This window comes from Apodemus sylvaticus, chromosome 2 (genome assembly GCF_947179515.1).
Source record: "Apodemus sylvaticus chromosome 2, mApoSyl1.1, whole genome shotgun sequence".
Lineage (NCBI taxonomy): Eukaryota > Metazoa > Chordata > Mammalia > Rodentia > Muridae > Apodemus > Apodemus sylvaticus.
This window is the reverse complement of record NC_067473.1, coordinates 99,019,887-99,041,908: the sequence shown is the minus strand read 5'-3', so window position 1 is coordinate 99,041,908 and position 22,022 is coordinate 99,019,887. Positions and strand designations below refer to the sequence as shown.

At 42.8% G+C, this 22,022-nt stretch overlaps 1 pseudogene; it reads right to left on the bottom strand.

The window, feature by feature from the left end:
* Positions 1 to 18,545: 18,545 nt before the first annotated feature.
* On the bottom strand, positions 18,546 to 20,241 carry LOC127677132 (ornithine decarboxylase-like; annotated as a pseudogene).
* Positions 20,242 to 22,022: the final 1,781 nt, after the last annotated feature.

Sequence of the window (22,022 nt, the reverse complement as noted above, 5' to 3'; positions counted from 1 at the left end):
ACAAATACCATGCAGTTTTTAATACTATTGCTCTGTAGTATTGCTTGTGGTCAGGGATACTGATTCTCCCAGAATTTCTTTTGTTGTTGAGAATTCTTTTAGCTATCCTGGGTTTTTTGTTATTCCAGATGAATTTGAGAATTGCTTTTTCTAACTCTGTGAAGAACTGATTTGGGATTTTGATGGGTATTGCATTGAATCTGTAGATTGCTTTTGGAAAGATGGCCATTTTAACTATATTAATCCTGCCGATCCATGAGCATGGCAGATGTTTCCATTTTCTGAGGTCTTCTTCGATTTCCTTCTTCAGAAACCTGAAGTTCTTGTCATATAGATCTTTCACTTGTTTGGTTAGAGTCACACCAAGATACTTTATATTGTTTGTGGCTATTGTGAAGGGTGTCATTTCCCTAACTTCTTTCTCAGCTTGCTTATCCTTTGAGTAGAGGAAGGCAGCTGATTTGCTTGAGTCGATTTTATAACCAGCTACTTTGCTGAAGTTGTTTCTCAGCTGTAGGAATTCTCTGGTGGAGGTTTTCAGGTCACTTAAGTAGACTATCATGTCATCTGCAAATAGTGATAATTTGACTTCTTCCTTTCCAATTTGTATCCCCTTGACCTCCTTATGTTTTCTAATTGCTCTAGCTAGGACTTCAAGTACTATATTGAAAGATATGGAAAGAGAAGACAGCCTTGTTTAGCCCCTGATTTTAGTGGATTGCTTCAAGTTTCTCTCCCTTTAGTTTGATGCTGGCTACCGGTTTGCTGTATATTGCTTTAATGATGTTGGGGTATGGGCCTTGAATTCCTGTTCTTTCCAATACTTTTAGCATGAAAGGATGCTGAATATTTGTCAAATGCTTTTTTTGCATCTAATGAGATGATCATATGTTTTTTTTTTGAGCTTGTTTATGTAGTGGATAGCATTGATGGATTTCCTTATATTGAATCATCCCTGCATCCCTGGGATGAAGCCTACTTGATCATGGTGGATGATCGTTTTGATGTGGTCTTGGATTCGGTTGGCAAGAATTTTATTAAGTAAGAATTTTTGCATCAATATTCATAAGAGAAATTGGCCTGAAGTTCTCTTTCTTTGTTGGATCTGTGATTGAGAGTTTTGCTGGATATAGTAGTTTTGGCTGGCATTTGTGTTCTCTTAGAGTCTGCATGAGATCTGCCCAGGATCTTCTAGCCTTCATATTCTCAGGTGAAAAGTCTGCTGTGATTCTGATAGGTCTTCCTTTATTTGTTACTTGGCCTTTTTCTCTTACTGCCTTTAATATTCTTTCTTTGTTTAGTACATTTGGTGTTTTGATTATCATGTGTTGGGAGGTATTTCTGTTCTGGTCCAGTATGTTTGGAGTTCTGTAGGCTTCTTGTATATTCATGGGCATCTCTCTCTTTAGGTTTGGGAGGTTTTCTTCCATAATTTTATTGAAGATATTTGCTGGCCCTTTAAGTTGTAAATCTTCACTCTCATCTATGCCAATAATCCTTAGGTTTGGTCTTCTCATTGTGTCCTGGATTTCCTGGATATTTTGGGTTACAAGCTTTTTGCATTTTGCATTTTCTTTAACTGTTGAGTCCATGGTTTCTATGGTATCTTCAGCATCTGAGATTCTTTCTTCTATCTCTTGTATTATGTTGTTGATATTTGCATCTATGTCCCCTGATTTCTTCCCAAGGTTTTCTATCTCCAACGTTGTCTCCCTTTGAGTTTTCTTAGTTGTTTCTACTTCTGATTTTAGATCCTGGATGGTTTGGCTTAGCTCCTTTACTTGCTTGTTTGTGCTTTCCTGTACTTCTTTAGAGATTTTTGTGTTTCCTCTTTCATGACCTCAGCCTGTTGACCAAAGTTCTCCTGTATTTCTTTAAGTGGTTTTTGTGTTTCCTCCTTATTGGCTTTTGTATTCTCCTGAATTTCTTTCAACGATTTTTGTGTTTCCCTTGCAAGGGCTTCTAACTTTTGATCCATTTTCTCTTGAATTTCTTTAAGTATGTCCTTCATGTGTTCCTGTACCAGCACCAGGAGCAGTGATTTTAAATCCAAATCTTGTTTTACTGGTGTGATGGGGTATCTAGGACATGCTGTTAAAGGAGAATTGGGTTCAAATGCTGCCATATTGCCTTGATTTCTGTTAGTGACGTTCCTGCGTTTGCCTTTTGCCATCTAGTTCTCACTGGTGTTAGTTGTTCTTGTCAATGCTGGACTCACCAGTGCAAGCTGCCTCTTCCCAAGTGGCCTCTGGTGCACAGCTGACCTCCTACACTGCCTGGAGACAGGGTGCTGTGGCCCAGGCTGTTCAGATCCCGAAGCAGACACCTGAAGGCTCCTGCAGGGCCTGCTGAACTCACCAGAGCACACTGACTCCTCCCAGCCGGTCTCCTGGATGCCCCTCTTGCCTCTTGCAGGACCTAGAGATGTGTAGTTGCAGCCCAGGCTGTTCTGCATCCAGAAGTGGAGATCTGAAGGCTCCTGCCAGAGGCCTCAGGACTGGAACCTAAGCTCAGTGCTGGAGCAAGCTGTGTGCTCCCAGTCTGTTTCCAGGTGCACACCAGGCCTTTTGCACTTCCTGGAGACTGAGTACTGTGGCCCAGGCTGTTCAGATCCCGAAGCAGACACTTGAAGGCTCCTGCAGGGGCCTGGTGGACTCACCAGAGCTCACTGACTCCTCCCAGCTGGCCTCCTGGGTGTCCCTCTAGGCTCTTGCAGAACCTAGAGCTATGGAGTTTCAGCCCAGGCTGTTCTGGATCCGAAAGCGAAGATCTGAGGGCTCCCGCCAGAGGCCCCAGGACTGGAACCTAAGCTCAGTGCTGGAGCAAGCTGTGTGCTCCCAGTCTGCTTCCAGGTGCACACCAGGCCTCTTGACTTCCTGGAGACTGAGTGCTGTGGCCCAGGCTGTTCAGATCCTGAAGCAGACACTTGAAGGCTCCTGCAGGGGCCTGCTGGACTCACCAGAGCTCACTGACTCCTCCCAGCTGGCCTCCTGGGTGCCCCTCTAGGCTCTTGCAGGACCTAGAGCTATGGAGTTGCAGCCCAGGCTGTTCTGGATCTGGAAGCGGAGATCTGAGGGCGCCCGCCAGAGGCCTCAGAACTGGAACCTTAGCTCTGTGCGGCCAGAGCAAGCTGTGCGCTCCCAGTCTGCTTCCGGGTGCTGTATCTTTTTTATATATGAACTCATCAATTTTTTCTATTCTCTGACCTGTTTTATATAAATTTCATTAGATATTTTCTTTATTTAAATTCCAAATTTTATACTCTTTCCTCATTTCCACTCCCAAGTCCCCCAACCCATTTCCCTTCCCCCTGCTTCTATGAAGGTTTTCCTTCAACCTACCCACCTAACCACCCACCCACCCACTCCTGCCTCCCTGTCCTTGCATTCCCCTACACTGGGGCATCAAGCCTTCAGAGGACCAAAGGCCTCTCCTCCCATTGATTCCCTAGAAGCCATCCTTTGCTACATATACGGCTGGAACCATGGGTCACTCTTTGGCTGGTGGTTTCATCCTGGGAGCTCTGATTATATTATTATTGTTCCTCCCATGGGACTACAAATACCATCAGGTCCTTCAGTCCTTTTTCTAACTCCTCTATTGGTGAAACTATGCTTGGTCTAATGGTTGACTGAAAGCATCCACCTCTGTGTTTGTCAGGCTCTGTTACAGCCTCTCAGGAGATAGTTATATTAGTCTCCTGCTAGAATGTTCTTTTTGGCATCAATGATAGTGTCTGGGTTTGGCAACTGTATATGGGATGGATCCCCAGGTATTGTAGTTTCTGGATAGTCTTTGCTTCAGTGTCTGCTCCATGCTTTTTCTCTGTATCTCCTCCATGAGTAGTTTTTTTTCTCCCATGAAAGAAGGACCGAAATATCCACCCACTGCTCTCCCTTCACCTTGAGCTTCATGTGGTCTGTGAGTTATATCTTGGAAATTCTGAGCTTTCCAGGTGTGTTCTTTTTGAGAATGGCTTCCCTCAATCAGGAAGATATTTTCTAGTTTCATCCATTTGTCTAAGAATTTCATGAAGTCATTTTTTTAATAGCTGAGTAGCATTCCATTGTGTAAAGTACCACATTTTCTGTATCCATTCCTCTCTTGAAGGACATCTGGGTTCTTTCCAGTTTCTTGCTATTACAAATAAGGCTGCTATGAACATAGTGGAGCATGTGTCCTTGATATATGTTGGAACATCTTTTGGGTTTTTATTTGTTTTCTGACTATGGAGACTGAGATATTAGATACTTTCCACCCTGAATATGACCCTGTGAGATAGATCTTCTGTTTTCAGAGTATCTTGTTGGCTCAGCATGTGATTTTGGACTAGTGTAAAGGGGTGACTGCTTACCTACAATGATCTCTATTACATGATTATGTCTCTTATGATCTGAGCTCCTGATGACATTTATAGATTTGTCTTGAATGCTACTGAATGCTATAAATTCTGTTTTTAAAAAAGAAGAAGCCATATATTTTCAGTGTTGTATAAAATCTAATAATTTCTCTTTATGCTAAGGATCACAATATGATCTTTAGCAAAAAAATGTTTCTTGAAAAATTTGATATTGTTGAGATTTCAATGTGTTCACATAATTTTCATATTCGTTACAGCAGAACATCTAGAGAGTACTACATTTTGTATTACTGTATTTGAAATTTGTTTATTTTTATGCTTTTAAGAGATTTGGAGAGATAGAGAGGAAAGAGAGAGGGAAAGATTATTAAAGAATGTAAACTTGGGACAGATCATGCATATCTTTCTGGGTCTGAGTCACCTCACTCAGGAAAATATTCTCTATTTCCATTCATTTGCCACCAAATTTTATCATATCTTTGTTTTTAACAGCTGAACAATATTCTAATTTGGAGATGTACCACATAATTTTTTATCCATTTTTCATCTGTGAGACATCTTGTTTGTTTCCAGTTTCTGGCTATTAATGCTGCTATGAACATAGATGAGTATGTGTCCTTATGGTATGGTGGAGCATCTTTTGGGGATATGCTCAGGAATGGTATAGCTGGGTCTTGGGGTAGAGCTATTCTCCATTTCTAAGAAGCTACCAAATTGATTTTTGGTTTTACAAGTTTGCATTCCCATCAACAATGGGGGAGTGTTCCCCCCTTCTCCATATCCTTGCTAGCATGTGCTGTTTGTTGTTGCTTAAGTTTTGATTTTAACCTTTCTAAAATGTGTAAGTTAAAATCTTAGAGTCAATTTGCTTTTCATTTTCCTGGTGACTAAAGAAGATGAACATTTCTTTAAGAGCTTCTCTGCCATATGAGAGTCATTCTGTTGAGGATTCTCTGTTTAGTTCTATATTCCATTTACAATTGCGTTACTTGATGTGTTTATGTCTATTTTCTTAGTAATGTCCCAGTGTGGGTTGGTGTAAATCAGGAACTTGTAGGAGAGAAAAGAGGGGACTGTGATAAGGATGTAAAATGTATGTAAATAAATTATGAAAAATAATATAACGTGGAGGTATGGGAGGTGTATAGAATCTGATAGGAGTTATAGGGTAAGGGAAATATAATTCAAATCTATAATAAAAAGTTTTATAAAAAATAATGTGAATATTGAATTGAGCAGTCATACAATGCCTTATAATGTACTGGAATTGCTCTGTGAATGTTTTTGCCCACCCCAACTGCCACTGAGATGAGGGCATGTTTTCCTTTGAGGATGAGCTTTATTGAGCTGCTTTGCATGTTGAATCATTAGGCAAAGACCTAGGATGTTCAAAGCATCGTCAAAGCCACTTCTATGTGACCTGAAAAGGAGCTTCTAGTTAAGTTTTCAGGGATAGGTTCAGCTGCTCTCCTGCTATGAGTGCTGTTTTTTTTCTGGGTATAAGTGTTTCCACTCAGATGGAAGGGTGTTCTGTGTCTTGGAAGTCCATGGAATATACAGCTCTGAGGGAAGAATGTATTCCAGTGAAAGGGTATCATGAGACATGCGAACTCAGGAACCTTTCAGCTCTGAGGTAGATGAAAGGGTATCCTGAGACATGGGAGTTCAAGTACCAAATAGCTCTAAGAGGAAGCCTCTTCAACAGAGGTATTGCAGCTCCCAGGGGTGGTTTCCCAGCTGAGCTGAAAATCTCAGGAGCCCCAGCCATGTTCCTTCCTTCTTTTTCTCTTCTTGCTTCATTTCTTCTTGATTTTTTTCTGAAGAGTCACATCAGCAGAAAATCTCATTAAAAAGTTATTGGAGGTTTCAGGGTGTGAAGGAATGAATCCATTGATGGCTGCCCTCTGCTCCTAGGTGTGGGCAACAGGGAATTGGATAAATGGCAGACCTTATATAGGACTTTTCAGGAGTAGAACTTATCATGGCAGAGATATCCAGATTGAGGATTGGTGGGATTTTAAGTAATGAGCTTGTTGGTCCTCAAGTACTGGTAGCTTTTCCTTTTCAGGGATTGGTTGTTTTTGCTGCTCAGGGATTGATGGCTCTTTTTTACACCTCTTTCTTCATGTATCTGACCCATGGGTTAGGCTGCTGCTGATTTTTGATAAAGTCCAATCTCTGTGGAATGATAGTAGGGAGAAGTCTGGAGAGAAAGTACTGCCCCTGTAGACAGACCTTGCAGTGGTGTTTCACCTAGACTGTAGGCTGAAGAAGTAAAGACAGCTTCCCATGACAACAGTAGGCTGAGGTAGGAACAAGTAACATAATGGACAGTTCCTGAGGGGTAGCTCATGCTGAGGCAGGTAAGGCAACATCACAGAAAGGCTATAGGCTTAAGAGATGTCTTGGTGCTGCCATTTTTAGCTCCACAGGGAGGAATCTTGCCACTGGGTCCTGAAGGAGGGACTGAAACAAAAAAAATTATAGTGGTGTAAAAGGTGGAAGGCAACAGCCACACAAATGGTTGTTCTCTGATCTCTACTCCTGTAATAAGGCGATGAAAGTTACCCTCACAAATGAATATGAACACATATAGACACATCACATACCAAAACACAGAAATGAGACAAAATAAATAATCCAGGTATTAATTATATTACTTTTTTCATCAAGTGTTTATTCTTATTCTTTTCAGAAAACATTATCATTGGGTGTGGACAATTTTGAGGGAGCAAGTTGTTCCTGAAATATCTTACATTCTTTACAAAGTGCATTTATATTACTCACCCATCACACCTCTAAAAGATTAGAGAGCAAGTATTCAATAACATAGGCTTTCAGGCTCCTTTAAGATACACATGATGCTCTTGTAAATTTTCAACTGACAACAACTCCCTGTAAGTGAAACAGGAGCAGGTGCCCTTTGAGCAACAGCACACACTCTGCTGAGGTGATTTACATGTGGGGCCAATCATGACTGTCCTCCAAAAGACCAAACAAAAAGCTGAAAGAGTCAGATACAAGAACCCCTGTGGTTGAATTAGGGAAAAGTTAGAAGAAGCTGAGGAGGAGGGCAACACTGTAGGAGGGCCAGCAGTCTCTACTAACCTGGAACCCTGAGATCTCTTAGACACCGAGCCACAAAGCAGGCAGCATATATCAGCTGATATGATGCCCCCAACATATATACAACAGAGGACTGCAGAGTTTGAACTCAGTCAGAAAAGATGCAAGTAACCCTCAAGAGACTGGAGGCCTCAGGGAGTGGGTTGGTTTGGTGGAGTGGGGGTTGGGAGATGGAGATATCCTCTTGGAGACTGGGAGAAGTGGTATGGGATGGGGAACAATAAGAGGGTCGACCTGAATAGGTTGGAAGGTGATAAAATCTGGACTGTAAAAATATGTTTAATTAAATAAAAAGTTTTGAATTAAAAAGGATAATAAATAGAAATTATATAATTTTAAAAAATACATTTATTGTTCCGTGTGTATGCGGACATATCCCTCTCTGTCTCTCTGTCTCTGCCTCTGTCTCTCTCCCTCCCCCCCCTCTCTCTCTCTCTCTGTGTGTGTGTGTGTGTAGGTAAAAAAAGATAACCTGCAGAAGTTAGTTCTTTCTTTCACTACATAGTGTCTGGGAATCAAACTCAGGTCATCAGTTTTTCAGTAACCTTTTCCTTACCTGGTAAATGCTGAGTACAATTACCAGCCTGAGGTACTTTTTTTTTTGCTTGATATATTTATTTAATTTAAATTGTGTGTATGTATCTGTGGAGGGGTATAGATATATGTAAAAGTGGGGTATCAAAACAATCAGAAGAGGGCATCAGATTTTACAGAGCTGGAGTTACAGGAGTTTTTGATCTAGTTGAAGTAGGTGCAGGGAACAAAACCAGAGTCCTCTATAACAGCAGTAAGCAGCATTTTTCCTTCTAGTATCCTTTCTAGGGTTGAGTTAGTAGAAAGATTTTTTTTTTAATTTGGTTTTATCTTGGAATATCTTGGTTTCTCCATGTATGGTGGTTGAAAGGTGGGTATAGTAACATGAGCTGGCATTTGTGTTCTCTTTGGGTCTGTATGACATCTGTTCATGATCCTCTGGCTTTTAGATTCTATGTTGAGGAATCTGGTGTAATTTTGACAGGCCTTCCTTATGTTACTTAGCCTTTTTCCCTTAAAGCTTTTAACATTCTTTCTTTGTTCTGTGCATTTAGTGTTTAGATTATTATGTTACAGGATTTTCTTCTTTACTTGGTGTTCTGTAGGCTTGTACATTATGATACATCTCTTTAGGTTATGGACAGTTTCTTCTATGATTTTGCTAAAGATGTTTTCTGGCTCTGTAACCTGTGAATCTTCACTCTATTGTATTTCTATTATTCTTAGGTTTGATCATTTTATTGAGTCCTAAGTTTCCTGGATGTTTTGTGTTAGGAGATTTTTAGGATTTGTATTTTCTTTGACTGTTGTGACAATATCTTCTATGGTATTTTCTATGCCTGGGTTTCTCTTATCTATCTCTTGTGTTCTGCTGGTTAAAGCAAAACTTCCTGAGTTTTGCAAGAAAATGGATGAAACTAGAAAATATCATCCCAAGTTAGATAATTCAGACCCAAAATGAGATACATGGTATATACTCACTAGTAAGTGAAAATAGTCAAAAAAAAGTACAGAAAACCCAAGACACAGTGCACAGAACTCAAAAATGTCAGCAAGCTGAAGGGCTCAAGTGGGGATGCCTCAATCCCACTTGGGGGAAGAAAGAAGTTACAATAGAGGGAGGGACCTGGATGGGTGTAGCTGCCCGGGGCCACATGTGAACTGGAGACCTGGAAGAGAATTCTGGGGATAAACAGGAAGGCAACAAAAGAGAAATGAGTCAGGACGACATTGCTGATCGAGACTGATTTTTACTAATATTTAGTCAATATATATAGCCTTAGAAAACAACCCTGCCCCGCCCCCCCCCCCATCAAGAAGGCCGAGAACTCCTTGGCTCCTCTTCTCAATGGGTTGCCTGGTCTCCAGATGAGACTGCCCTGAGGCAGCCTTGGTTGTCAAGGTGAAAACAGCTGTATTGTTCTCAGCAGAACAAAGGCTAGTTAGTGGAAGGCTGGGGCTGCCAGCCAGGAATGTTGCAGCTTGAATGGAATGGGCTGAGAAGTCCAGCTCAATGCTGTGGGTGAAGGGACAGATGGGAAAGGGGATGGGGGGAATAGGGGAACATGATCCATTATTGGCTGGGGTAAAAGAACTGAAGCCCTGAGGGCCAGCAGAAAGAATGGAAATAGGTAATCTCAGGAGGTAGGAGATAGAGGGACTATCCAGAATGTACCAGACATCTGGGAGATAAAATACTCAGGACTCAAATGGAGAGACCTTAGACAAAATGCCCTACAGTAGGGAGAGGAAACTTATAGAACCAACCACATGCAGAAAGAAAAGGCATCAGGAGAGGGACATAATTATTCCTGTCTGAACAAACTACAGAGATAGAAATGGAGAGGAGCCTGAGGAAAAGGAGGTCCAAAAACAGGCCCAAAGTGGTATCCAGATCATGGGGAGGCCCCAAGCCCTGACACTATTACTGAGGTTATGAGGCATTCATAAAAATGACCCATCATGACTGCCCTCCAAAAGACCCAATAAAACCTGAAAGAGTCAGATGCTGATATTTGTGCCAACCAATGGACAGATGCTTCTGACCCCTGTGTTTTATTAGGAAATCTGGAAGAAGTTGAGGAGGAGCTGACCCTGTAGGTAGACCAGCAGTCTCAACTAACATGGATCCCCAAGATCTCTAAGACACTGAGCCACAAACCAGGCAGCATACACCAGTTGACATGATGCCCCCAACACATATACAGTAGAGGACTACCAGGTCTGGGTTCAGTCAGAGAAGATGCACCTTTTTTTTTTTATTGTTTTTTTTTTATTCGATATAATTTATTTATATTTCAAATGATTTCCCCTTTTCTAGCCCCCCCCCACTCCCCGAAAGTCCCGTAAGCCCCCTTCTCTTCCCCTGTCCTCCCTCCCACCCCTTCCCAGTTCCCCGTTCTGGTTTTGCCAAATACTGTTTCACTGAGTCTTTCCAGAACCAGGGACCACTCCTGCTTTCTTCTTGTATCTCATTTGATGTGTGGATTATGTTTTGGGTATTCCAGTTTTCTAGGTTAATAACCACTTATTAGTGAGTGCATACCATGATTCACCTTTTGAGTCTGGGTTACCTCACTTAGTATGATGTTCTCTAGCTCCATCCATTTGCCTAAGAATTTCATGAATTCATTGTTTCTAATGGCTGAATAGTACTCCATTGTGTAGATATACCACATTTTTTTGCATCCACTCTGCTGTTGAGGGATACCTGGGTTATTTCCAGCATCTGACAATTATAAATAGGGCTGCTATGAACATAGTAGAGCATGTATCCTTATTACATGGTGGGGAATCCTCTGAGTATATGCCCAGGAGTGGTATAGCAGGATCTTCTGGAAGTGAGGTGCCCAGTTTTCGGAGGAACCACCAGACTGCTTTCCAGAGTGGTTGTACCAATTTGCAACCCCACCAGCAGTGGAGGAGTGTTCCTCTTTCTCCGCACCCTCTCCAACACCTGCTGTCTCCTGAATTTTTAAACTTAGCCATTCTGACTGGTGTAAGATGAAATCTTAGGGTTGTTTTGATTTGCATTTCCCTAATGACTAATGAAGTTGAGCATTTTTTAAGATGCTTCTCCGCCATCCGAAGTTCTTCATGTGAGAATTCTTTGTTTAACTCTGTACTCCATTTTTTATTAGGGTTGTTCGGTTTTCTGGAGTCTAACTTCTTGAGTTCTTTATATATATTGGATATTAGCCCTCTATCTGATGTAGGATTGGTGAAGATCTTTTCCCAATTTGTTGGTTGCCGATCTGTCCTCTTGATGGTGTCCTTTGCCTTACAGAAACTCTGTAACCTTATGAGGTCCCATTTGTCAATTCTTGCTCTTAGAGCATACGCTATTGGTGTTCTGTTCAGAAACTTTCTCCCTGTACCGATGTCCTCCAGGGTCTTCCCAAGTTTCTTTTCTATTAGCTTCAGAGTGTCTGGCTTTATGTGGAGGTCCTTGATCCATTTGGATTTGAGCTTAGTACAAGGAGACAAGGATGGATCAATTCGCATTCTTCTGCATGCTGACCTCCAGTTGAACCAGCACCATTTGTTGAAAAGGCTATCTTTTTTCCATTGGATGTTTTCAGCCTCTTTGTCGAGGATCAAGTGGCCATAAGTGTGTGGGTTCATTTCTGGATCTTCAATCCTGTTCCATTGATCCTCCTGCCTGTCACTGTACCAATACCATGCAGTTTTTAACACTATTGCTCTGTAGTATTGCTTGAGGTCAGGGATACTGATTCCCCCAGATTTTCTTTTGTTGCTGAGAATAGTTTTAGCTATCCTGGGTTTTTTGTTGTTCCAGATGAATTTGATAATTGCTCTTTCTAACTCTGTGAAGAATTGAGTTGGGATTTTGATGGGTATTGCATTGAATCTGTATAGTGCTTTAGGCAAAATGGCCATTTTAACTATATTGATTCTACCGATCCATGAGCATGGGAGGTTTTCCCATTTTTTGAGGTCTTCTTCCATTTCCTTCTTCAGAGTCTTGAAGTTCTTGTCATACAGATCTTTCGCATGTTTGGTAAGAGTCACCCCAAGATACTTTATACTGTTTGTGGCTATTGTGAAGGGGGTCATTTCCCTAATTTCTTTCTCAGCCTGCTTATCCTTTGAGTATAGGAAGGCCACTGATTTGCTTGTGTTGATTTTATAACCTGCCACTTTGCTGAAGTTGTTTATCAGCTGTAGGAGCTCTCTAGTGGAGTTTTTTGGGTCACTTAGGTAGACTATCATGTCGTCTGCAAATAATGATAGTTTGACTTCCTCCTTTCCAATTTGTATCCCTTTGACCTCCTTATGTTGTCGAATTGCCAGAGCTAGTACCTCAAGTACAATATTGAAAAGATAAGGAGAAAGGGGGCAGCCTTGTCTGGTCCCTGATTTCAGTGGGATTGCTTCAAGTTTCTCTCCATTTAGTTTGATGCTGGCCACCGGTTTGCTGTATATTGCTTTTATTATGTTTTGGTATGGGCCTTGAATTCCTGTTCTCTCCAAGACTTTAAGCATGAAAGGATGCTGAATTTTGTCAAATGCTTTTTCAGCATCCAATGAAATGACCATGTGGTTTTGTTCTTTGAGTTTGTTTATGTAGTGGATTGTATTGATGGATTTCCGTATATTGAACCAACCCTGCATTCCCGGGATAAAGCCTACTTGATCATGGTGGATGATCGTTTTGATGTGTTCTTGGATTCGGTTGGCAAGAATTTTATTGAGTATTTTTGCATCGATGTTCATAAGGGAAATTGGTCTGAAGTTCTCTTTCTTTGTTGGATCTTTGTGTGGCTTTGGTATCAGCGTAATTGTGGCTTCGTAGAAGGAATTGGGTAGTGTTCCTTCTGTTTCTATTTTGTGGAATAGTTTGAAGAGTATTGGTGTTAACTCTTCTTTGAAGGTCTGATAGAATTCTGCACTGAAACCATCTGGTCCTGTGCTTTTTTTGATTGGAAGACTTTCTATGACTCCTTCTATTTCTTTAGGCTTTATGGGACTGTTCAGATGGTCTAGTTGGTCCTGATTTAATTTTGGTATTTGGTATCTGTCAAGGAAATTGTCCATTTCCTCCAGATTCTCCAGTTGTGTTGAGTACAGGCTCTTGTAGTAGGATCTGATGATTTTTTGGATTTCCTCAGTTTCCGTTGTTATGTCTCCCTTTTCATTTCTAAGTTTGTTAATTTGGATACTTTCTCTGTGCCCTTTGGTCAGTCTGGCTAAGGGTTTATCTATCTTGTTGATTTTCTCAAAGAACCAGCTCCTGGTTTTGTTGATTTTTTGTATGGTTCTCTTTGTTTCTACTTGATTGATTTCGGCCCTGAGTTTGATGATTTCCTGCCTTCTACTCCTCCTGGGTGAAATAGCTTCTTTTTGTTCTAGGGCTTTCAGGTGTGTCATTAAGTTGGTAATGTATGCTCTCTCCATTTTCTTTTTGGAGGCATTCAGGGCTATGAGTTTTCCTCTTAGCACTGCTTTCATTGTGTCCCATAGATTTGGGTATGTTGTGTTTTCATTTTCATTGTGTTCTAAAAAGTCTTTAATTTCTTTCTTTATTTCTTCCTTGACCAAGGTATCATTGAGTAGAGTATTGTTCAATTTCCACGTGTATGTGGGTTTTCTGTTGTTTCTGTTGCTATTGAAGACCACTTTTATTCCATAGTGATCAGATAGGAGGCATGGGATTAGTTCTATCTTCTTATATTTGTTGAGGTCTGTCTTGTGACCAATTATATGGTCGATTTTGGAGAAGGTTCCATGAGGTGCTGAAAAAAAGGTATATTCTTTTGTTTTAGGATAGAATGTTCTATATATATCAGTTAAATCTAATTGGTCCAAAGCTTCAATTAGTTTCATTGTGTCCTTGTTTAGTTTCTGTTTTCCTGATCCGTCCATTGAGGAAAGTGCAGTGTTGAAGTCACCCACAATTATTGTGTTAGGTGCAATGTGCGCTTTGAGTTTTAATAAAGTTTCTTTTATGAAAGAGGGTGCCATTGCATTTGGAGCATAGATGTTCAGGATTGAGAGTTCTTCTTGTTGTATTTTTCCTTTGACCAGCAAGATGTGTCCCTCAGAGTCTCTTTTGATGACTTTGGGTTGAAAGTCAATTTTATCTGATATTAAAATGGCTACTCCAGCTTGTTTCCTGAGACCATTTGCTTGTAAAATTGTCTTCCAGCCTTTTACTCTAAGGTAGTGTTTGTCTTTGACCCTGAGGTGTGTTTCCTGTAAGCAGCAAAATGTAGGGTCCTGTTTACGTATCCAGTCAGTTAGTCTGTGTCTTTTTATTGGGGCATTGAGTACATTGATGTTAAGAGATATTAAGGAATAGTGATTGTTACTTCCTATCATTTTTGACGTTATTTTTTAAATTTGATTGCTTAACTTCTTTTGGGTTTGATGAAAGGTTACCATCTTGCTTTTTTCAGGGTGAAGTTTCCCTCCTTGTATTGGTGTTGTCCTCCTGTTATCCTTTTTAGGGCTGGGTTTGTGGATAGATATTGGGTAAACTTGGCTTTGTCGTGAAATATCTTAGTTTCTCCATCTATGGTGATTGAGAGTTTTGCTGGATATAGTAGTTTTGGTTGGCATTTGTGTTCTCTTAGAGTCTGCATGAGATCTGCCCAGGACCTTCTAGCCTTCATAGTCTTAGGTGAAAAGTCTGCTGTGATTCTGATAGGTCTTCCATTATATGTTACTTGGCCTTTTCCTCTTACTGCCTTTAATATTCTTTCTTTGTTTAGAACATTTGGTGTTTTGATTATTATGTGACGGGAAGTATTTCTGTTCTGGTCCAGTCTGTTTGGAGTTCTGTAGGCTTCTTGTATATTCATGGGCATCTCTCTCTTTAGGTTAGGGAAGTTTTCTTCCATAATTTTATTGAAGATATTTGCTGGCCCTTTAAGTTGTAAATCTTCACTCTCATCTATGCCTATAATCCTTAGGTTTGGTCTTCTCATTGTGTCCTGGATTTCCTGCATATTTTGGGTTACAAGCTTTTTGCATTTTGCATTTTCTTTAACTGTTGAGTCCATGGTTTCTATGGAATCTTCAGCATCTGAGATTCTTTCTTCTATTTCTTGTATTCTGTTGTTGATATTTGCATCTCTGTCCCCTGATTTCTTCCCAAGGCTTTCTATCTCCAAAGTTGTCTCCTTTTGAGTTTTCGTAGTTGTTTCTGCTTCTGTTTTTAGATCCTGGATGGTTTTGCTTAGCTCCTTCACTTGCTTGTTTGTGCTTTCCTGTAATTCTTTAAGAGATTTTTGTGTTTTTTCTTTCATGACCTCAGCCTGTTGACCAAAGTTCTCCTGTATTTCTTTAAGAGATTTTTGTGTTTCGTCTTTCATGACCTCAGCCTGTTGACCAAAGTTCTCCTGTATTTCTTTAAATGTTTTTTGCATTTCCTCCTTGTTGGCTTTTGTATTCTCCTGGATTTCTTTCAATGATTTTTGTGTTTCCCTTGCAAGGGCTTCTAACTTTTGATCCATTTTCTCCTGAATGTCCTTCATGTGTTCCTGTACCAGCATCATGACCAGTGATTTTAAATCCAAATCTTGTTTTACTGGTGTGATGGGGTATCCAGGACTTGCTGGTAGAGGAGAATTGGGTTCAGATGTTGCCATATTGCCTTGATTTCTGTTAGTGACGTTCCTGCGTTTGCCTTTTGCCATCTAGCTCTCACTGGTGTTACTTGGTCTTGTCAGTGCTGGACTCACCAGTGCAAGCTGCCCCTTCCCCGTTGGCCTCTGGTGCACAGCTTACACCCTGCACTGCCTGTAGACAGGGTGCTGTTGTCCAGGCTGTTCCGATCCCGAAGCAGGCACCTGAAGGCTCCCGCTGGGGCCCGCAGGGTTTATTGGAGCACACCGACTTCTCCCAGCTGGCTGCCCGGAAGCCCCCACTAGCCTCTTGAGGGACCTGGAGATGTGGTGCGGCCACCCAGGCTGATCTGAAGCGGAGAGAGTTGACCTGAGGGCTTCTGCCTGAGGTCTTGCTCCAGATTGTGTCTGTGGACCAGATGGAACCCGTGTGCACCCCCAGGGAGCTCCGAAGGTGTATGCTGCTGTGACCTCCCCTGTGTTCCACTCACTCCGCTGGGCAGCCGATTTCCCCAACCATGCTGGCGCACACTAGGTTAGCCTTGTCGCCCAGGCCCTGAGTCCAGGCAAAAGCCTGGGAGGCCAAGGTCCGAGCAAAGTTCCCCTAGGGCTATGACTGTTATTTGGGTCCGCCAGGTGACCCGGATGGCGGGCGTGCGTGTCCGCGCTCCCCGAAAGCACCGGGAGAGTCTGTTGTGCTAATAACCTCCTGGGCTGGTTGACACACAGATGGCCCACCAAGCCGCCCAGTTCTTGGGGTCAGTCCTGTGCCTTTTGGGGCCTAGACCCCCGTTTTGTTAGTCTCAGGCTACGCTTGTTAGCCGTCTCTGCCCTCCCGAGCACTCTGGGTCCTGTAGGCAAAATGGCGGCGCGTGCGCCGGCCAGGGCAAAAAAAACTCCTGGCTGGGTTGGCGCCCCGATGGCTACTCGAACAGCCCAGGGCCTGGGTGCAGGCCAACGCCCGTCAGGCTCAGACCACTGCGGTGTTGGGCCTAGGATTATGTTTGTGTACCTCAGTTTGTCTGATCTCTGGAGCCCTGAATCAAGATGGAGGTGAGTCTCTCCTGACTGGCGGGAAGCCGAGTTCTGAAGTGGCTTCCGTGCAGCGAAAGGCTCCGCAGAACCGCAGCTGCTTGCCTCCCGGCTGCTCAGCGAAGGTCAGTGGTCGTGGGCGCAGGGCCTAACTGGACCCTGTGTCGCCTTGGTTCCACCGCTGATGGCCCTTCAGCTGGACCAGCTACTGCCGAGAAGATGCACCTTACACTCAAAAGACTGGTGGCCCCAGGGAGTTTAGTGATCTGGGCGGGGTGGGGTAGAGGTATGTGATGGGGAACATTCGGAGGATGGAGAGGAAGTGGAATAAAATCTGGAGTATAATTACAAAAAAGATTAAACAAAATTAAGTAAGTATAGAAAACAAGAGAAAACTATGCAAAAACAAACAAATAAACCAACAAATACCTTTCACCCACTATATGTAGATCTGACCTCTTTCCCATGTTTTCTGTCTCCTCTGTTCCTGTTTTTATTTAACTTTTTAAAAAGATTTACTTTTTTTTTTTATATGTGAATATACTGTAGCTGTCTTCAGATGCACCAGCAGAGGGAATCAGGTTTCATTAGGATGATTGTGAGCCACCATATGGGTGCTGGGATTTGAACTCGGCACCTTTGGATGAGCAATCAGTGCTCTTAACGACTGAGCCATCACTCTAGCCCCTCTTTTATTGTTTCCATCTCCATTTTTAGGTCTTCGACCATTTGGTTCAATTCCTGAACCGGCTTGATTGTGTTTTCTTGTATGTCCTTAAGGGATTTGTTTCCTCTTTAAGGGCTTCTACCTGTTTGCCTGTGTTTTGCTGTATTTATTTAATGGAGTTATTTGTATCCTCTTTAAAGGCCTCTATCATTTTCACAAGATGGGATTTTAGATCACATTCTCATTTTTCAGGTTTGTTAGGGTATCCAGGGCTTGCTGTGGTGGGAGAACTGGGTTCTGATAATGCTGAATTGCATTGTCTTCTGTTGCTTATGTTTTTGTGCTTGCCTCTGGTCATCTGTTTCTTTCTGGTGTTAACATGCCTGAATGTCTCTGACTGGAGCTATATAGAGCTCTATGACCTGGGTTAATATATGTCTCCTTGGTGGCATGCAGTACTCTCTTATTAGGGAGTGCCTCCTCTGTCCATGGTTAGAGCATGCCTACTGTGTTCCTGGTTTGGGCAGACGTCCTCTACTCCTGGTTAGGGTGAGCCTCCTGAGAGACAGGCAGACTTTGGTTTCCAGGGCATGATCTTCAACATTTGTAGATAGAGATACACACTGGGAGCCCAATAAGTCACTAGGTATATGACATTCCTTAAAAACAGACAGTTGGTCCCGAAGTTTACAGGCAGCTGCACACTTGGGATGGCCTAAGCAGACTGATGCTGGAGAGAGAGAGAGAGAGAGAGAGAGAGAGAGAGAGGAGTAGGAGGGGGCATAGACCTGTGCTATCCACCTCTCTGCTTGCTGTACTGGGGTAGATTCACTGCTGTGATGCAGAAGCTTGTGCAGAAGTTTGTGTCTTCTTTAAGGGATACCTGCAAACTTTCCCCAATGCCCAATTATTTCAGGCTACTTCATTTTCAAAATGGGTTACAATAGAAGCTTTTAGCCCATTCTGCCAATATACAAGCTACAAATGCTTGCTGAGTAGCTGAGGGCATATGTTAATATCCTGTCTGCAAAGTGAATAAAAATCCATATTCAACAAATATTTAAAGTTTCAACAGAAACACATTATGTGTGATGCCCATCTTCTAGCCTACCATACTGCATTGGTGTCAACCCTACTCTCACAAAGACATTCCAAAGTAGCAGTAATTAAGTTAAATGGTCTCATCAAATGCCTTAAAGCAAGCTATACTTGCAGGCAAGTGCTACAAGAGTGGCATCTACAAATTGACACTAGCGTAAACACAGACTGCAGGGTGATGTTGCATCCTGCTCTGCTGGGCACAAGACATGGGCAGAGTGCCAGCATCCTGCACCTCAATTTCCAGTAGGAAGCCATGGTTCTGGATCTGCTTCATGAGTTGCCATATTGGCCATGATGTTTGGCTTCTGGAACCCACTGAAAGTAGAAACAGCAGCAACAGTGTATGTATCCGTGTTCTCAAACAGCACCCAATCACCCACAAGCATTTCAGGCATGTTACTGCACGGCTCAATGATCTGATTAAGGCCATCACATGTTGGTCCCCAGATTCTGGATGAGTAATACTTCTCACCTGGCTTCCCATACACTCCATTATTCACTTCATACATGAAGGTTTGCTCATTTGACTCATCTTCATCAATAGAGCTGCTCTGCTCCCTCTACATGTTTTCTTTGGCAATGATGTTGACTGTAAGGTTGAAAGCTGATCATACTATCTGCCAGGCTCAGTTATGATTCTCCCTCCAGAGTATGATGGGAAGTACTTGTCCAGAGCTGGGTTAATCACACTGGTGATCTCTTCAAAGTTAAGCTTTGTATCTTCAGATCCAGGAAAGTCACCACCAATAACAAGCAGATGCATGCTGAAACCAGCTTCTGTTCCTATGTCAAATACACAGTGGACATCTGACACTGCCTGCATGAAGGTTTCAACATTTAGCTCTTTTGCTCATTCCAAGAGAAGCCTGCTGGTTTTGAGTGTGACACCAAACCTGTCACTGAGGTGACAGTTTTGGAATTGTCAGTGGCAATCCACAAAATCCACTTTACCTTTGGATATGCTCTGATGACTTTCATCAATTCAATTTTACTGTCAAAAGTCAACATCTGGACTGTGTTACCGGCAGAATTCTTGATTGGAGACACTTGTTTAAATGACTTTTATAGATAATCCTCTGTCCCTTCCCCCCACAGCTTCTAGCTGTGACCCTCCTGGCTGGCAACCCCCACCCTTCCCCAGGCGTTATCTCAGGCTTATTCAAGCTGCCACTTCCTGGCCTACAGCCTCCACCCTTCCCCTGGCTTTATCTCTGGCCTATTCAAGATAACAATACCGCCGATTTCACCTCAGCGCAGCTCCACCCGGAGACCAACAGAAAACTGCGTGACTAAGCAGACAACCCTCTGAGAAGAAGATCTATGAATTCTCGGCCATTTGGGGGGCAGGGTGGTTTTTCCTAAGATTATAAATATTGGCTTAATGATAGTAAAGTCGGTCTCTATGGGCAACTGTCCTCTTGACTCATTTCTCTTTTGCCCCCTTCCCGTTAACCTCAGAATTCTCTTCCAGGTAACCCAGTTCATATGTGGCCGCTGGCGGTCTACAATCCTCTCTGGAGGTACCCCAACCCCCTGCACCAACTGTATTACAGTCTTGCTTGCACTGTCAAATCTTGAGGAATAGCAGTTTGGGTGCTCACTGTGACCCTGCTGTTGTTACACTTTACTGCATAAAGGGCAGTAACATGGGGCAGTGCTTTAGCAACTCAGATGCTTCCGTAGTATGGCTCAGAGGTTTGGAACATAGAAAGCATCCTTAACATCAAAGGATGAGACTTCACCGATCTTTTTGGTCAAGAATGTCCTTAGCAGTAAATAATGCCTTCATCGAGAATATGGCAGTCAAACTCTTCCTTAGTAAAGCTGCTCATGGTTCTCAATGTGCCTATAGAAAACTTAGAGATGGAATTAGATTATAGTCAGCTCCTCACATGGCCAACTTATCCTAGAACTCTGAATGCTGTCTCCTTTTTGCTCCAGAAACACTCACAGCACAGGGGCACAGTTGGCCTGACCCATGTACATGCTGCTGCTGAAACAGAGGAGCACAGAGATTTCAGACTGCTGCAGAAGCTGACGAGAGGTGGTTTTGAGTGTGTCCTGTGGTGGTGGCTGCAGGGACTGACCTTGTGGGAAGCCATTAGAGACCCTCACTTTGGCTGACAGGGCAAAGGCCCTGAGAAAAGCAAACAAGAGCCTCCCCCATGGGCATTGGTGTAGCCATTGTTTTGAGATAACTGCAGTATGGTCCTGCCTGCGTCAACACCGCCGACTCCAGGTATCTTCATCAGATAACCTCCCCATCTCCTGCCGTAAATTCCAGGAATACCTCTGCCCCTCTTTGTCCTTGCCTTGGGGTATGCCCCTCCTGAAATCCTTAAAACCTGTGTACCCCAGAACATTAAACGAGGCTTTGACATAACCCAGATGGACTTGTCTTTCTTGGTGCTTGGCCTCCTTCCTTCTCTCCCCCCTTTTGACCCTCAGGTAGCACCCCTTCCGAACCCTGGAATAACTGACCTGCTGGACGGGTTACAGTTGCGCCCGAACCAGGGACCCGAAGTACGGTCAACTACCGGACGACGGAGAAGAAACCCCTGGAAGAAGATTCGAGGACCCCACAGACCGCATCGCTTGTGTGTCACTGGAGGGGCAGGTGAGTGGCCAAACATTGTCGTCCGATTGTCATTGGGGAAAAAAAGAGGCTAAAGAGGCTTGATTCATAGGAGAAATCAAGCATTAATTCAGGGAGAGAGGAATAAGAGTTAAGAAAAGGGATTTAATTAAGTGTTATTGTTTTGTCATCAGAAATGTCCTTGGTTAATTTTAAGTGGACCTGACATTTACCCGCTAACTTGAGATAAGGTTGGTAAAGAAATTAATAAGATTTTGAAAACAGGTACAGGTGAACCAATGTCTGATACATTCTTTAGTTACTGGGGGCTCATTCAGAGTGCGAACGAGGACCCTGCTGAATATTGCCTCCACCCTTTGTCTTGGGCAGCTTCTGTGACCTCTCTTTCCCCTTAAAAGAACTCTCCAAAACCTTCCTTGGTCATTATAGACAGGTCTGAGTCCCCGCAATCCGCTCCTGTAACTTCTCTTTATCCTCTGCTCCTGAGGGACCCATCCCTTGCTGATATGCCATTAAGTTTAGAGACCCACCCGGAGAGAAAGCCAACTTGGAGGAGAAAAGCTGCAGAGAGCAAGTAGCTCTCATAAAGGAGCTACGAGGGACAAATGGTCACTCTAACTTCAAGATTTATTTCAAAGTCAAATGCCTAGAAAAAGCCAGAGCCAAAACAAGCCCCTCCACATGGCCTGCCACCCTATACCCAGCATGCTGGACAGGGGAGACCCATGCAGGTAGAAGTCAGAGACTGCTGCTGAGGCGGCCGGAGAAAAACTGCTCATGGGCAGCATGTAAGACCTGGACTCTCCTCCCACCCCTCTCCACAGGTGTGTGTGTTCGACTAGGCATCCTCCTTCCCCTTTGTTAAATCTTAAAAAAGAGAAAAAGCAGGTTATAGAAAAGCAATTTTTTCATGTGTAGGACACGGTAGCAAATAATAATAATAATAATAATAATAATAATAATAATAATAATGGTTAGAAGCTATTTCAAAACTCTCCTGGAAAGGAGAAGAAAATG